Raw genomic sequence first — 18,718 nt, forward strand, 5'->3', positions numbered from 1 at the left:
AAGGACGCTGGGCAAACGCCTTGGCGGGCGTTGAGGTGTCTGGGGCCGGTCTCCCACCTTGAATCAGGCTCCCATAGTATGTAACGTTAGCTGTATGTTTTTGCAACAATTCTACATCAGTAAATAAATATCCATTGTGGTTTTAAACAGCATTCAATATATAAGAAATGAAGCACTCAGCAGTGTGACCAAACCACTGCTGGACCCTTCCTGCCCAGGTAGCTGGTTGTTGCAATTTTAAGATAAATGCTTGTATATGTGTATTTTGTGTACATAACTGTGAAGAATAGAAACCCAGACTTGCAATTCCTGGGCCAAAGCGTATATTTGTTTTTCATTTAAATGGACATAGCAAAATTACCACTCTAAGAGCCACGTCAGTTTACACTTCCCTCAACAGATGGTGAGAGCACCCCTTCCCACCCCGGGGACATTGTCCATTTTTTGTTATTTTTTTGCACGTGACTGTTAATGCATGCAGACCTTGGCTGTTGTGGGCTATTTTGGTTCTGATCACCACTGAGATTGTACGTCTTTTTACGCTCTTGGCTGTGTGAACTTTCTCCTCCATGAACTGCCTTGTAATTGTCTCTTTTTCTTATGGTTTTGTAGGTGCTTTAATGTCCTGGATACAGATACTGTGTCCTAGATGTCGCAGATTTTGTCTTTTATTTTTGCTTACTAGTGTCTCTAGTGGCTCCATAGTTTTCAATTTTTGAAGGAATCAAGTTTATCAACCTTTTCTTCTGTGTTTTTGTATTTTCTTTTGTGTGTGGGGGTGTGTTTTTGCTTTTGAAGGCTGTTTCCATTCTAAGTATATACACAAATTATTCAACAATTTCTCACAATATTTTTATAGTTTTTTAGTTCCTTAATTTGAAATTTAGTTTTACATTATTGTCTACAACTATCCACAATATTTTAAATGTATATTTAGGTTTCCAGTATCATTTATTAAATAATTCAGTCTTCTTTCTGGTCCCATCGATTGTACACTAATTTCCCATGCATATATGGGCTGTTACTGGATTCCATTCTGGTTCATTGATATATTTGTCTGTTTACTGCACCAATGACTTATTAATTATTATTATTATTATTATTTAGCTTTGTGTTCTGTTTTTGTATGTGGTGGGGCTGGTCCCCTCTCTGGTCTTCTTCTCAAAGACCTCTTGGCTAATTGTCCATCTGTCCTGCAGCGTCTGTGACTCAGGCCCCCCCATCTCTGTGGTGGTGGTTCCCCTTGCCATCCTTCAGTCCCAGGGGATCAATGGGTAGTTGATAATTAGTATAAATCCACTTAATCCCCAGAGGCCTGAACCTGTCTTCACACCCAGAGGAAGCAGCCCAAAGCCAGGCAGCCCCGCCCACGTGGGCAAGGAGGCAAAACACCTTTCCTGAAACGAGGGAGATACTGTCCAAACCAGTAACATTGAATTTTTTATGTTATGGAGTCTGAGGACAATTTGGGGTCCAGAAAGGAAAGGGGACTTGCCCAGGTCACCGAGTGAGGGGCTCCTGATCCCCAGCAGGGCAATCTCTGGTCCCTCCTGCTGAAAGAGGCCCCGCCCAATCTGAGCCAGGCCCCTCCCCTTTGCCTTGGCAGGACCTAGGTAGAGGCCCTTCCCCCCAGGGCTCTACTCAGGGCTTGCTCCTCACACCACTGGCTTTTCCAGGCCACATTTTTTTGTAAGGACATCCTCACTGCTCCCGTTACCCAGCCCTAGTGGCTGCACAAGGGGGACCCTGGGAGTCAGGCTGGGCCCCTTCCACTCCTTCACGCACCATCCTGTCCATCACCCAACTACTTCGGTTCTCATCACAGCTCCACCTCTTACTAGGCACGGTCTGAATCTCTCTGTGCCTCAGTTTCTTTGCCTGTCAAATGGGACAACGGTCATAGCTACCTCATAGGGTTGTTTTGACTGTTAAGTAAGGCAATATTTGGAAAATACTTGAACAGCACCGTCGATGTGCTGACATATAACTGCTCTTGTCACAGCCGCTCTCATCATCATATCTCAGCGCCTCCCTCAGCGAGATGCTGGCAATCCGCCAGCCTGGCCTCTTCTTAACACAAGGCACCTAACACTGGTCTCCTCACAGCAAGGCAACTCCAGTTGTGGCTCTTTGGTCTCCGAGTTCCTTCCAAATCCAAAGCAGACCCCTTTCGCCTCCCCTCTACCCTAAAAAACGGAGGTCTTTGCAGCTTCAGTATGGTCCCCTGGTCCCCTCTGTAACGGAATCGCCCTTGCCCACCCCACCTGCCCCCTACCTTCTGGCCCCTTTCTGAGTGTGTGATCTTCCCATGCTGGGTCCCATGCCATGCCACTTCGAGCTGACGCCTGTGTCCCCAGGCCCCAGCCCATGTCTGATGCAGGGCTGCTGCTTAGCAAATCTTTCAGAAACGAAGGCATAAATGTCCAGACAGTAAGCAGGAGTTGGCTTCTGAATTACCTGTTTGAACCCAGTTATATCTAAACACTGTGGTCCACTCAACGAATGCAGAATCCATCACCTCATTTATTCATTCATTTAACAGATGTTTCCCGGGTAGTTGCTCTGAGCCCGACAGCAGGACTCAGAGGCAGGTCACACGTGCCAGCCCCCCTCAGGCAGCATCCAGCACAGCACCGTGTGGCTTTGCACACACAGATGTGGGGGAGGGGCTGGTGTCTCCATTGCACACTTATTATTCTGTCTTTTACAATTAATAAGGAATTTGTGGAGAGGTACTTGAAACTACATAAAGACGCTCCAGACAGCATCCATCAACGGTTCTTCCATTTTTACTGATACTTGCCAAATGGGATTTTTTCCAACTCCATCTACATTTATTAGTTGGTATTCCATGCTAGTGAGAACTTTCCCTTGTCCCCAATTTATTAATCCATTTATTTATTATCTATTTATTTGCATGGACTTATAGATTCTTTTTTATCTAATAGATTATAATCCATACTGCCGTTATTTATTGGATGCTGAGTGTCCCAGATTTGGTAATGGAAGACCCATTATGTTATCTCTTCTGTCCCTTTAACATGTCCCTGATATTTTGGGGTCATGTCCTTATTTCTGGCACAAAGATGTTACAACCTCATTACATATTTAATTTGCCCCAGCCCTAGAGTGAGCCTTGTTCCTTTTAGGGGAGATGATATGTAGAGACCAATATCGGGGTATTCGGTATCCTCATTACTACACACCAGGCCACTTAGCAAGAATCCTTAAAAGCCAGCTGAGAAAATAATCCAGCCCAGAAGTAGCCCTGGGCTTTGCCCTCCCCTGCCCCCATCCCCCACCTCCGATTCCAGAGGCCAGACCCCTTGGTCTGAGCCCCATCGGGCCTTCTTCCCATAGGACCCCAAGTTGGCTCCAGAATGTGGTTGTCAAGACCCCTGTAGGAGCACAGGGGGCCGTCAGGCCTAGGACTGCCCACCCCAAGCTCCCAAGGATTGTCCACTCCCAGCCTTTCCGCCCTCCCTGAGAGCCCAGCTCAGGTCATATTCACAGCAGCCTAGGCAGAAGGGGCTGCTGATGAGAAAAGCAATTGGCCACAGGGACACCGTCAGTTTAGTCTTCGGTGGGCTCTGTTGGCTCCTCCATGCACAGTCAACCTCCGTTAGGGATTAAAACCAAACTAACAAGCCTCTGGCTTCTCACCCCGCTGCCCCTGTGTTTCCCTCACAACCCTCCCCACTGGTCCCACCAAGGTCATGAGATCTGACCCCGGTGCAAAAGAAAGAGAGACTGCAGACACCACATCCTTTCTCCATCCTCCAAGCATGCTCAGCTCACTTTGCTGGGCCCTGGGGATGTCTGACATGGAGACAGAGGTGGATCAGGGCCACTCACCCCAGGGAGTCAGTGTGTGGTTGGAGGTGATGAGAGACTCCCTCAGAGGAACTTTCTTTAATTTAGCTGTCTTTAATTTTTTTTAACAAAGCAATATACAGAGGGGACCAAAAACATGTATACACATTTTAAGAAAGGAAAAAACTGTATTAGTTGTAATACTCAATATATACTGATAACAAAACAGATGAAGACAAGTCACGTTTGACTCCTGGAATTACAACAGGTGCGCAAAGTGGTTCCCATGAGCATCCAGACACTTCTGATGACGGCAAAGTGCTGCTTGAGCATTGATGACATCTCTTAAAATGTGTCTACATTTTTTGGCACCCCCAGTATGTATACGTTTTAAAAAACAAATTCTACTCTAAAGCTGATAATTAGACAATAACACCTTGTGCCTGGATTGGGGTAGGGGTGCACAGCTGCACACGTGTCTCCAAATGTCAAAGCCTGTCCTCACTGCAGTGAGGGGAGGCTCTGTGCACAGGAGCAGAGCTGGCTGGCTGCTGGGCCTCCCAGGAGGCTCCTGCCTCTGAGTCATTTGGGTTTTCTTGAGAAGAATCTGCCAATTTCCTGCCTTGGGGATTAAATCTGGACATTGAGATTCAGGCTCCAGGTTGGAGAAGGAGGCATGGCTCTCACCTTTTACACAGAGGTCCACTTGATTTCCATTTTGATGACACCTCTGCACCCCAGCACCTACCGTGCCTGGTGCCTGAAGCGCACAGCTCCCCCAGTTCATTCCTGCAGAGGGTCAGCATTCCTCTGTGGCAGAGGGGATGTGGGGTTTCAGAGCTGGAGGCAATTCCCCTGTGTCCAGCCTCCAGGGGTGCCTGTGCGTCTAGTCCTTTCCAGCTACCCTCAGTATATTGTCTTCCTCCCCCTTCAACTCTATTCTGGTAAATCACTCTCCCTCCTTAATCTGCATTCGCTTTGAAAATATTTGTGGTATTGCTCATGCACAGTTTCTTCTGCTATCCTCATGCCCTGTGGGTCTACACCATGGTTTCAGGAAGGAGGGGAGATAACTGTGACCTCAATCCACCTTTCTCACTGGAGGTCTCTGGTTCATCTTCTAAGTGGTATGTCATTTGAAGAATGTTTCTTAACCTCCCCGGGCATAAGTAAACACGTTGTAAGCCAAGGATGTGCAGTTTTGGGCATCGGTAAGATCTCAAAGTGCTTGATGGCCAGCGTATCCTGGTGCGTGGTCAGGATTTAGCACGATCATTGGGACAGCAAGCCCTCACTTATCGCAGAGTGAGGCACTCAAAGTGGCAGCATGGGGCAAAGACAGTCCAACCGAGGTTCACTAGTGCTACTAAAGGAAGGCTCTAAAAAGAGGGAAAGAAAGAACACCTCTTCTCCTGAGCTCAAATGTCCACTCTGCCCCTGCACTAGGTGACCACTCACGTCCTAGCCTCAGCCTCCTCAGCCTTGTGTTAATGAGAGAAACTTCATGCAGGCTCTAAGGACCAAGGGAGTGAAGGGACGTTGGTGAAGAATGCTGGGTGGAGGTAAATGGTGGATGGTGGATGGCGGGTGGTGGATGGAGGTGGATGGTGGATGGCGGGTAGTGGATGGAGGTGAACGGATGTGGATGGTAAATGGTAGAGGAACGGATGAAAACGGAGGCTGGGAAGCCCTTCCCCACCTTTGGGTAAAGGAAAGACTTTTTCTCATTCCTGTGATATTCACATCCACCTTCAAAGGACTTTTATACTTCTGATCCATTTGAAAGAGTAGAAATTCTTAGTTGACTCTTAGAGGGCTTTGATGTGAAGGAGAAGAAGGAGGACCACACCCCACTCCAGGAAGACAAGTTCCAGAATAGCTAATTCCAAGGACTTTGCTCTAACCCCTAATTTAGGTCTAATTTAGGCCATTATCCTCCAGAGTCTAGAGCAGTGGTTCTCAAAATGAGGTCCTCAGATACTGTCTCAGCACCACCCAGCGTCTTGTTAGAATAATTATGGGCCCCAACCCAGACGACTGAATCATGAATGCGGGTAGTGACTCCTGCTGAAGTTTCAGAGCCACTACTCTACCGTGCACACAGATCACCTGGGGATCTGGTTAACATGCAGGTTCCAGGACCCGGGATCCTGCATGTCTCACAGGCTCACATTATGCCAATGCTGCTGGCCCAAGGACTTCACTTTGATGATCAAGGCTCTCAACAATGCAATTTGAGCCACAAATTGTATTATAAATTCTCTAATAGCCACATCAAAAAAAGTAAAAGGAGATAGGGTATGGATGGTAAATTATGTTTTATTTAAACCAATACATGAAAAATATTATTTTAACATGTGATCCAGGGGTGGCTGGGATGGCTCAGTTGGTTAGAGCGCAAGATCTGAACAGCAGAGTTGTGGGTTCGATTCCCACATGGGCCAATGAGCTGAGCCCTCCACAATGAGATTGAAAACTATGAGCTACTACTGAGCCGCCGGAGGGGCGGCCGGATGGCTCAGTTGGTTAGAGCGCAAACTCTTTAACAACAGGGTTGCCAGTTCAATTCCCGCATGGGATGGTGGGCTGCATCCCCTGCAACTAAAGATTGAAAACGGTGACTGGACTTGGAGCTAAGCTGCGTCCCTACAACTGGATTGAAGGACAATGACTTGGAGCTGATGGGCCCTGGAGAAACACACTGTTCCCCAATATCTCCACCCAAAAAAAAAAAAATACCAATAAACAAATGAAAAAAACATGTAATCCATGCAAAAATGTATCAAAACATTTTATATTATCTTTATATTATTTCTGTATTGACATTATTTTTCATACTTAAGTCTTTGAAATCTTTTACGTTTAGAGCACAACTCGGGGCACTGGCCACATCTCAGCATTCCACAGTCACACATGCCTAGTAGTTACGGATTATAAAGTACAGCTTTAGATGCTCTCCTCACACTCCCACCCTCTTTTTCCTCCAAGGACTCACCCTGGAATGAAGGCATGTGTCCACAACTCTGTTGGTGATCTTCCTGTGGGACTGTCCCCTTATTAGAGCGAGTATACATTTCACTTCACCACTGACTTAATATTAAAGATGATTCATACCTGTATTTGGAACATTTTATTTCTCACCAAGGATCATTATTCTTATGCTTTAACACCCCACAAGAAGAGAGGAGGAAAATCATTGTGCCCTTTTAACCCAAAGAGCTGGAACTGAGCCAGGGCTCTAAAATGGGGCTCCACATGGGGTGGGGAAGGAGGAAGACTCTCCCAAGGAAAACTGAAAACCTAAGCTTACGTCGTGCACAGGTTTGCAATCCAGCTGTACACAATCATGGAGGTGTGGAAATCTATAAACTGAAAAAATTAACATGAGAATTGGTTATAATTGGGTGAGACCTCAGGCATCCCAGAGGAATCAAAAGCAAAACCAATCTTTAGGAACAATTTCCCAGCCCAAAGACTTCTACATTAAAAACAAACAAATAAAACCCCTGTTACATATGAGGTCCCAGTTTAAAAATTCCAAAATATACAGGGAAATACAATATAATGAGTAAAAATTAACAGAACTATCTAACGAGCCTTCCCTACCACAACCAAATTTGAAACATTATGAAAAAAATTAAGTAACACTATTTTAAATGATTAAAGAGATTAGAAACCATATGAGAAAAGGAAACTTTGAAGAGATAAACTAGAAAAAAAATAACAAGAGCAGGTATAGTTATGTTTGCATTGGACAAAATAGACATAAAAACTAAAAGCATTATTAGTGTCAAAAAGATTATCGTATGATGATAATGGGAACAATTCACCATAAAGATAAAAAATCCAAATCTGTATGTTTCTAATAAAACAACCACAAAACAGATAAAGCAAAAGTCAATAGATTTATAAAGGTAAATTTTAACATCATTATTAGAAATTTTATAAACCCCCACTCAGTAACTGATAGATAAAGCAGAGAAAATTAATAAGGACATAGAACATTTAAACAGCACAGTTTACAGGTCTGACCTAATAAACATTTATAGCAGGGGTGTCCAAACTGCGGCCTGCAGGCCAACTGCGGCCTGCAATCCATTGTTAATTGGCCCGCAGCAAATTCCAAAAATATATTTAGTTTAGTTAAATAAACCAGGTGAGGCAATACGTACTTCACCTCGAGTGAGTGGCCCGGCTGTTTGTGTATTTTACCGCATATGGCCCTTGGTAAAAAACGTCGAAAAAAGTTTGGACACCCCTGATTTATAGTATATACAATAGTCAGCATAATCAGGCCAGTTTCTAGACAACAAAGCTGTACTCCACAAATGCCAAAACTCAATACCATGCAAACCAGGTTCTCTGACCACAGTAAAATCACACTAGAAATCAGTTACAGAAAGATAGTCAACCTTGCAAATGTATCTGAAAATTCAAAACCTTTAAACATCTTATGAGGTGAAGAAGAAATGATATTGGAAGCTGAAAATTAGAACTAAATAATGATGGATACGTAACATTAGAAACTATAGGATGCAATCACTTCTGGACCTTTTGGCTCAGACCAAGTATAGAAACTGTACGATGCACCCAAAAACACACTTAGAGGGAAATATATAGCTTTAAATGAATGTATTAAAAAACAGGGAAGACCAAAAAATCTGAAATAAGAGTCCAACTCAAGACATTATTAAAAGAGAAACAGGCTGAAACTCTAAAACTATAAAATAAATGATAAATAAAGCTCATGTTCTTTGGGGGAAATAAATGAAATTGAACCTCTACCTCACACCATGCATAAAAATCAATTCCAGCTGCATTAAGTATTTAAATAGCAAAACTAACATTTTTAGTAAAAAATGTAAGTAAATACCTTTCTGAATTCACACTAGGAAAATTTTTTTCAATAGGACACAGCAAGCATTAGCATTAAAATAAAAGTTTGATAAATTTGACTATATCAAAACTAAGAATTTATGTTCATCAATAAACACCTTAGAGAACAAAAACAAGTTACAAACTGGGAGAGAATATTGGCAAAGTGTATGTAACCTATACCAGATTGGTATCAAGAATGCGAAGAAGCCCTACAAATCAATTGGAAGGGCAAACAACCCAACAAAAAATGAACAGGAAAAAGAAATGATGAGGAAAGCAAACACATGAACAAATGTTCAAAATCGTTAGTGAATAGGGAAATCAAATTAAGATCAGGATGAGATTTTGTACTCATTTGATCCACAAAAATTAAGAAATCGATAGCATCAAGTATTCATATGAATCACCAAGATTTCTTATACTTTGCTTGAAGGGGTGATATTTGGTACAATTGGTACAATGCCACTCCTAGTTATATGTCCAGCAAAAGATGTCCAAGAGATAGTCTTTCTCATGTACACCAAAAAGCAAATATCAGAATGTTGATATCCACAGTATTATAATATAAAAACTGAATGTCTTTTGTTGACTCTGAGAAGAATATACCACCCAAAAAGGACACCTCATGGTTAATTGGACTCAAATTCATGACCAGAGGTCCCTCACATAAGCTACATTTCAGAGAAAGACTGGGCTGCCAAGCTTTCTGCACTGTACTCCTGCCATCTTAGTGACCTTCACAAAGAGCTCCTAGGATCATAAATCAACCAATGGGCTAAACACATGCCTCAGCTAATCGGGACTGTACAGCTCTATCATTTGCATCTTCACCAACCAATCAGAGTGGCTGCATTCCAACCAATCAGGACAGTGCTTTTTAGACCAATCAAACTATGAAGATTTGGAGTTCTCATTTGCATGAGAATGGACCAATCAGGGACCAGGAATGGGAATTCTCTATATAAGCCAGCTTTATCTGTGTTGGAGGAGCACACTTTCAGTTTCCGTGGAAGACTGAGTTTCCCTGGCTGGAGCAGCAACGTCAGAGCTGTGTTATCCACCAGAGTGGATAGGAACGGAGCTGTAACCCTGAGGGGCTGCCTCACAACCATGCTTTTTCACAGCTGAGCTGTTTCACAGTTGAGCTGTTTATGCTGAATAAAGTCTCTCTCCCCCTTCACCACACCCCAAATTGGGAACTCCTATTGGCTTGAATTGGCAGTAGTGACCTTCAGTTGACACTTTCAATAAGATGATAAATAAATTGTGAAATATTCACAAAATAACATATTATAATGTACCATAGTAAAAATTAAAGTCCAGCTATATGCAGTAATGTGATGAAACACAGCAGTGTAATATTGACTTTAAAACACAAGTCCCAGAATATTATGTCCTGTGAAATGCTCTGTTTAATAAAAACAACTGAAAATAAGTAATGTACTTTTAGGAATACACACACACAAACACAGAGGCAAGAGGATGAAAAGCACAAGAACCAGAATAGTGGTTACCAGTTGGGGAAGGTGGGGTGGAATAAACAGGTAGATGTGATATTGGAGGTGTCCTCTCTCATGCTGGGCAGTGGGTCCCCATGTGCTTATTCTTACATACATAAACACAACAAAACAGGTCGCAACAGGCTAATAACGGGAATCCCGAGCCAAGAATTCTCACTTATGCAATTCTGAGCACCTGATGTCCATTAGAAAGTTAATAGCATAGTACTCAAAGAAATAATAGAAAGACAAAACCTAAATTCTTTCTTTGAAAAGGTTCTTTGAAGAGACTAATAAAGAGACAAACCTCCAGCATGCCATGGAAATGAAGAAAGACACAGAATCATCTTAGAAGTTGTAATGATTACAAGGTACAGTCAAAATTTAAACAACCATTTGATAATAAGATGAATAAGTTTATGCCAATAAATTTAAAAACCTGGATCAAGTTAAACATTTTGTACAGAAACAGAAGTTAATAAAGTAATATGAGAAGAAACAGAAATGCAGAGTACGTTCAGCTCTATCTGTCTAAGTAGAATCAGTAGTTAAAACTCTTCCCACGAAGATGAACATACAGAGCCAAGTCCCTTCTGAGATGGAGATGGAGGGAGTCTCCTTCACACAGCAAGCCTCCTCGTAACGGTACAGAAATTGAAACAACATTTGTGTATAGACAGTATATATTATAATACATATGTATAAAACTTACCCCATAGAGGTAAAATTGTAAATCAGTAGGGAAGAAATTGTGCTGGGTCAATCAGCTCTCCATATGGAAAAAAACTAAAATTAGATTCCTACCTTACATCCACAAGAACAAATTGCACAAGGTTGAAAATCTAAATATGAAAAATAAAACTTTGAAACTTTTAGATGAAGATATAGGTGATGTTTATGACAATTGGGAAAGGGAAAGATTTCATAAACATAAAACAATATGCTCAAACCATAAATAAGAAGGCTGACACCCGAAAACTTCTCTGATAAAAATGTTATAGAAAGTAAAAACACAAGCCACGTGGAGACAACATTTGCAACATACAGATAAAAGGTTGGTATCTAGAATATGTAGGTAAGTACAAAAATCAATCAGAAAAGGGTAATAGAAATGAACAAATGATATAAACAGGCAATTCACAGAAAAGGAACATGAGTGATCTCGTGAGCAAATGAAAACATGCTCAATCTTACCAGTGATCAGAGAAATAAAACAATGAGATACAATTTCACTATTTATCCATTTAAAATATATATTTTTAAATGTGTGAATGTTTTTTAAATCAAATAAGTGCTGGCAAGGGCATAGCTTCATAACTTGCTAGGTGGAGGGTAAGTCAGTGCCATGGAGAGCAATCTGTCGGTTCCTAGAGGAGGAGAAAATGGAACCCCACCCAGGTGCCTGGCATCCAGAAGCCCTGCTCGTGTGCACAGGTCATGCTGTTGACAGCATTATTCTTGGTAAAGGCAAAAAAATGTAGACCCCTGTCTCAGGAGATAATTAGATTTCAATGGAATATTAGACAGCAGTTAAAATGAACAAACGAAAGCTATGCAATACCAACATGGACTAAATCTCAAAAGCATAGTATGTGAAAAAGCAAGATGCAAAAAAATATGTACAGTATGATATTATCCTGTTTATTTTTAAATGTTTCTAAATAGTATTTTATTTGGTGTGTGGATATGTACATAGATATAGTCGGTGAATAAAAATATGCCTGATTATATACCAATTTTATAAGATTTATTTATATATATCAACTTTAGGTGTCTACTCTCCTCTAGGGAGAGAGGAAGTGAAAAGGAATTGGGATGGTTAATTCTTTTGGTCACATTTGTTGAAAAAGATTTGGAACAAATTTTGCATAATCTTGATATTTGCCACAGCTGGGCAAAAGATACATGGATAAAATATTACTTAATTCTGCCTTCATGAAAGAACAGAACCTAAGAGGTAGTTCACTGAAAACTAGTAAAATTTCACTCAAAAATAGTGGAAATGCAGGGTGGGAAACATCATAAGAATGAAGATTTATCCTCAGAAATAAGAAACTAGAGGGGGTGGGGACTGAAATCAATAAGAGCAGAAACTGGTGAGCAGTCAGGATGGGAGGTAGGTAAGGGGGGCGGGGTGGAGGAAACCAGAAGCAGGTGGAAAGCCCTGTGAAAAATACTGCCTTCTTACCTGGACATATTTCAGGTTCCAAACTGTGGCTATCAAATGGAAGGGGGAGCCTCCTTTCTAATGCAAATTAAAACTATTCTAAAATGTGACCATCATAAAACTACAACTAATGAAAACAAAGAAGTTTAACCCACTTTGCCCTCTTGGTAAAATCACAACAGCTATTTACCTCTTCCCCTCTACTTGGGCCTCTATATCCTGATACAAGCTCATTTTCCACAGTGTGACATTCCACGGTGTCCCTGGCACACTCTAGCCCTCCAGGCACCGCCCAGTGCAGCCCGAGCTTGTCCACCCCTGGGCGCTCTTGGGGCTGTGAGGAGGTCCACCGGCCACAACACCACTTTACAAGGTGTTTCCGGATTGGATAGGTATCAAAAAACGGTGCTTTGTTTTCTTTAATTACTGGTTATCATCCACGAAAAACAAAAAGGAAATAAGGCAGGGATTTGAAAGAACTCAAGGAAGGAACAAAGGAAATACAGGAAAAGAGAGCTTAAAATTTAAAGTAAAATGTTGTCTTGTGAGCTAAGCCAGGAAAGTCTTCTTGGAGCGAGGGAAACCTGAAGGGCTTCCTTCCCTTTCAGAACGGCCATCTCTGGGCGTTAGCACTTCCCCAGCCCAGGGTGTTTGTATCCGAGCAGGACTCCTCCCCCAGAGGTTCTCCCCTCTCCCAGGAAAACTAAACTGAATCTCCAGAGTTGCAAATGTCTAGTTTGTTTTTGTTCAAGCAGAAGAGTTAAATGCCCAGTTTTCCTAATTTGCTTCACTGACCTCCAAGTTACAGTTTTGGCGGAGACTGGACCCTCTGGAGGTCCACAGGTGGATATGCTGAGCTGGGCGTCCTGTCCCAAAACCCTGAATGTCCTGAGAAACAAAAGGTAAGTTTGTGGACTGCCTTGTGCAATACATGCTTCCAAGGCTGAGGGCATCAAATTCATTGTGAGGAAGAAAATGATAACTGGTGCAAGCTAAGGTGCTGCTTTTCCTCTCTGTCCAAAGAAGAAAGTTATAAGAAGCAACTTAGAAATTAGCTAATGAGATGAATAGTCAGACTTTTTTCTGTCTTAAATTCAGAGACTGTCCAAAGCAATAATCTCAACTGAAGTTGGTTCCAGCCTTTTTTTCAAGTCTGAAGTCCACAGTACGGGTATGGGGAAATACGCAGAACAAAGGTTTGGGGCAAGAGCTCCAGGAGGATTGAACATGCTCGGGGCAGGTGGTCACAGAAGTGGGAAGAGGGTCTTGTTAAGACAGACTGAGATTACTTTCCATTCACCTTTACCACATACTGCATTTTGCCGTGTATAATGCGCACTGTTTTGCCAAAATTTGTGAAGGAAAAATAAGGCTGCGCATTATACATGGGTAGTACTAATTCTGTGTCTATATAAATGTCTTTAATTCTTTTATTTATGCTTATGAGTTAAAAGTGTAACTCTAGAAATCAATAATGATTCCTGGAACATGGTATCGGTTTTGTTGAACTTACAATGAACATGCAGCAACAGAGTTCTTGTCCTTCTATGATGCTGTAGGGAAGATGTTGAGAAAATTTGCCTTCATTGGCTGTTATCTTTTGTCTGGCTGTTAGCTTTTGTTCTCCCACATGAGAGGCTGCATGTGGGGTTCCCTCACGTGAGAGACTGCACATGAGGTACTGGTTAGCTTTTTGTTCCCTCGCATGTGGAGGACTGCATGTGAGGTGTGTCTATTCTCTCACATGTAGAAGACTACATGTGAGGCTTGTCCCAGACTAACTCTCAGTTGGTTTTTGCTCTATTTCGCCCGCATCAGCAGATGAGGTGGAGAAGGTGGAGAAGGATGAGGTGGAGAAGTAACTAAGTTATATCAGAATGACATGACAGGCATGTTGCCAGGCTTTGGAAGGCCTTGGACCAATGGTCCGAGGAGAGAGCAGCAGCTGTTGTTTGTCCAAATGAACTGGCCCTTCAGTCAGATAAACAGTATTTTTTTCACAGTAACTGCCGGACCCTTCCGGAACTGGCCATTCCCCGAGGGGGAAGCAGGAACAAGAGGCTTGGCTCTAAGGTACATCTGAAAAAATATATAAGACAGACCTCAGTTGGCAGTGTAATTTCATCTTTTGTCATTGGTGATTCTTCATCATTCCAGCATCTTGGAAATTTGTACGTAACATGCAGCTTACAACACCAGGAGACACCCTAAGTTCCGGCCTCGGACCTGGTGAGGTCTGGCTGGTTCCCGACCTCCCTAGTGTTGTTCCCCATGGTAAGCCTTCTTGAGAACTGGTTAGCATTTTGAAAACTTGTGTGCAGCTTGCAGATTGCAACATCAGAAGATGCCCTAACTTCCAGCAACAACGGCAACACCAACGGCAACAGCAGCAGCATTCTTAAGAACTAGCAAGCAGCAGTGAGAGATGCCTCACCTTTCCTAGCTGTAGACCTGACAAGGTTTTGATATCTGACCTTTCCACTGTTGTTTTTACTACAGTTTGGTGAGCCTTTGGCAACTACTGTAATAGTTACTATCCTATAGAGTTTATTACTGCTTTTGGTTACTCCTTATTGATGTTATTTGTGTATGTAGCCAAGTGATTTTTTGATCAATAGTAAACATATGTTGGGATTTCTTAAACTTATATGTATGAGTACTCCTTTGACATGACATTGTCATCAATGTATATAGTTTAGTCTTAACCACCTTTACTTTCTGTCATTAGCACATTCTTTTAAGTGCCTTTGTCTTTTGCTAATGCATATTGCTAAATAGATTAGATATTGCTAAATAAATTAATCCCACTCTAGTGTCCTCCTCTTTCTTTTCCCCGCTCATCATTACAGATGCATAAATATTGTAAATTTGTTCCCAGTACATAAAATGTCTTCTACCTTGTATCTGTTCTTGTGTTTAGCAATTGTTACATAAAATTTCTTATACCATTATATGTTAAAAAAATGAATGCCAAAATTCCTTTATAATACAAAAAAACAAACAAACAAACAAGTGCCTAAATATAAATAAATAAAAATTTGAATTAAAAAATTAAAATGAAAGATTTTTTCCCTGAAAGTTTGGGCCAAAATTATGGGTGTGCATTATACACAGGAGTGCATTATACATAGCAAAATGCGGTAATGCTTTAAATTCTTCACCTTCATAATTTCATTCCTATTTTTAGTAAAAAAAATATTCTCCATTTTAGTCTCAGGTTACTTGCTCAGGAAAACGTAGTTTTTATTCTCCAAATAAAAAAATTTCAAAATTCTACTCCAACCATTAATTTGAGGATTAAAACCTATCCAATAGGCTAAAAATGTTAGTGTCCTTTGTCTCTAGTTACTTTGTTTGCATTCACTTCTGACACTTGTGTCAATGGAAGTATAAAATGTCCCCTTGGTGTGACCTGGTTGTCAGGAGGTGACCTCCTCTTCCCCAGCAGCACGGCCCAGCTCTCTCAATAGCGCAGGAGGCATGCTGGAATAAACAGGAGCGTCATGCACAGGCCAACAGGGAGTTCAAAGGTATCGATGGAAACATAACTAAGAACCACCAGAGCTGAGGACAACCATCACCAGAAGTAGGAAGTACCAAAGTGGTGAACTGCGGCACAGGAGTCAAGGAAATTAAGCGACCAGAGGAAGCCACAGGAGATCTTCCATATTAGTAACACAACTGAGGGATAAGAACGCCCAATCCCTCCAAGACAAAGGAACAGAGTATTATGCAAGAAGGACCAATGACAAATCTTAGAAACAAATGAAATGCGTTTTATAAAATTAGAAGAAAAACAGCAAAGCATAGACAGAGTAACAGAATTGACACTGCTGAAAAGCAACTTAGTGAGCCTGAAGACCAAGCTGAAACATTTTCCCAAAGGCAGCATTCTAGCAAATGTTCATATAATTCCATGTTACGTGAACATTTTTTAGAACATAAAAAGGTGGGAAGTTTCCCAAATCATTTTCCAAAAATAGAATAACCTACACACACACACACACACACACACACACTCATACACACACACATACACACACACACATACTCACATACACACACATCAAAAAATGAGAGAAAAAAACTAGAATAAATTCCCTTATGCACCTAGAAGTTAAAAATCTGATAAAGTATCAGCCAAATAAAACCAGTAGTGTATTGAAAGCAAAATACACCATGATCCAAATAGGGTTCCCCACCTCCACCCCAGGACTGAAACATCTCAGGAATTATTGAGTGAGTTGATTCAACAAAAACTACATCTACTATATTAATCCAATTTAGAACTTTAGCAGATTAAAGAAGGAAAGTATTATCATCTCAGTAAACCTAAATGAAAAATGCAACATTCATTCTATAAAAATAAATTGCAAGCTAGGAACACGGGGAAAAGTTATCAACCAGAAACTTACAGAAAATCTGCTTGTCACATGGGAAGCATTATTCATGTAGGAACAAGACACAGGTGGCCGTGGTCCTCGTCAATCCTTGCTAATGGTGGGCTAAGTAAGAAAACATTGGGCACAGTAAGAAAAAGAAGGTAATAATATCAAAAAGAGGTATAATATCAAAAAGCAAGAGGCAATCCTATCATTATTTATAGATGACACTTGGTATACCTAGAAAATATAAGTGAATTAGTTGGCAAACTCTTAGAACTATAAAGTTAATTTAACAGTAACAATAATCATAATAACAGCGGCAATAAAGTAGTAACAGCTAACACACGTAGTTCTTATTTTTGTGCCAGGCACTATTCTAAGTCCTTTACACAACATGCCTAACTAGAAAATGTAATTATTTCGGCAGTGTAACAGATAAGATTATCTAAAAGTCCTCGTAAACAATCAGAAATGATATATAACATAAGAAAAAGCTGAGATCTTAGCAAAGTAATCTGCCATGGGTCACCAATGAGAAAAAAACTGAAAAACGGCATGGTCCATGCTCATTGTAAAGTGCTGTTTCTGAAATCTTATAGTTTGGATTTAACGCCAAGGCATGGATAAAAGACAAGGGAAAAAGTGTCAGAACTGGGACTTCCATTTGCAACCACAATCCTTAGGAAACAACAGGCTAGAATAGGATCTACCTCTTGGGACAGAGAAGTGTTTCTGTTTGGGCCTGGATTTTTAGTGGGGACTTTTATGCCCCCTCATTCCACACTCCCACACCCACTCTCTGGGAATTCATAATTGTAATTAGCTCCTGTGGGCTTAGGGTTCAAATTTACACCACCATGTGATCCAGGAAGTTGCAAGTCAAGAAATTAAGACAAAAATTGGACCCAGGCTGGTAATACAAGACATCAGCAAATGTGAAACCACCATGCTGATGAGGAAGACTTACACCCACAGGTACTCACATCAGCCTTATAAATACACATACAAACATCCACTATGAGTGAGAGCCAACAGATACAACAAAGAACAGGATGCGTGCTAAGAATTCAGCCAACACAATAATTGGATGGAGACTCTAAATACCGTGTTTCCCCGAAAATAAGACCTAGCCGGACAATCAGCTCTAATGCGTCTTTTGGAGCAAAAATTAATATAAGACCCGGGTCTTAGACCAGGTATAATAATTATAATATAATATAATATAATATAATATAATATAATATAATATAATATAATATAATAAATATAATATAATGTAATAAATATAATATAATGTAATAAATATAATATAATATAATATAATATAATATAATAAATATAATATAATATAATAATCGGGTCTTATATTAATTTTTGCTCCAAAAGATGCATTACAGCTGATTGTCCGGCTAGGTCTTATTTTCAGGGAAACAGGGTATTATGTTTAAAATTATAGCCATAAAAGAAAAATTCTGTAAAAAGTATTGTGAAACAAAATCAAGAAGTTGGGGTGGGGGGAAGAAGCAGTTTTGGAAATAAATATTATAGTTATAAAATACTACATTCAATATGGGTAGCTTAAACAGAAGATTCGAAATAAAGGGTCCCAGAAAGATGGAAGTAGAGAAAACTTGGAAGAGACAATATTCAAAGAAAGAATTCCTCCAGTTTTCCAGAATTGTTGAAAAACATGAATCCTTAGATTCAGAAGCAAAAGTTCCATACAGGATAAAATAAATTCACACAAATCAGAGAGAAAATGCAGACCACTAATGACAAACAGACGCTATCCATAAAGGAACAACTTCGAAAACTTAGACAAAATGAACAATTTTCTAGAAAAATCTAACTTACCAAAATTGACTGAAAGCATTATTGAACACCTGGAAAGTTTTTCTAAGTGTACAATTCAGTGGCCTTTGGTACATTCATGTGTTGTGCAAACTCCAACTCTATTTAGCTGCAAAGCACTTTAA

This window comes from Rhinolophus hipposideros, assembly GCF_964194185.1.
Source record: "Rhinolophus hipposideros genome assembly, chromosome: 15".
NCBI classification, from domain to species: domain Eukaryota; kingdom Metazoa; phylum Chordata; class Mammalia; order Chiroptera; family Rhinolophidae; genus Rhinolophus; species Rhinolophus hipposideros.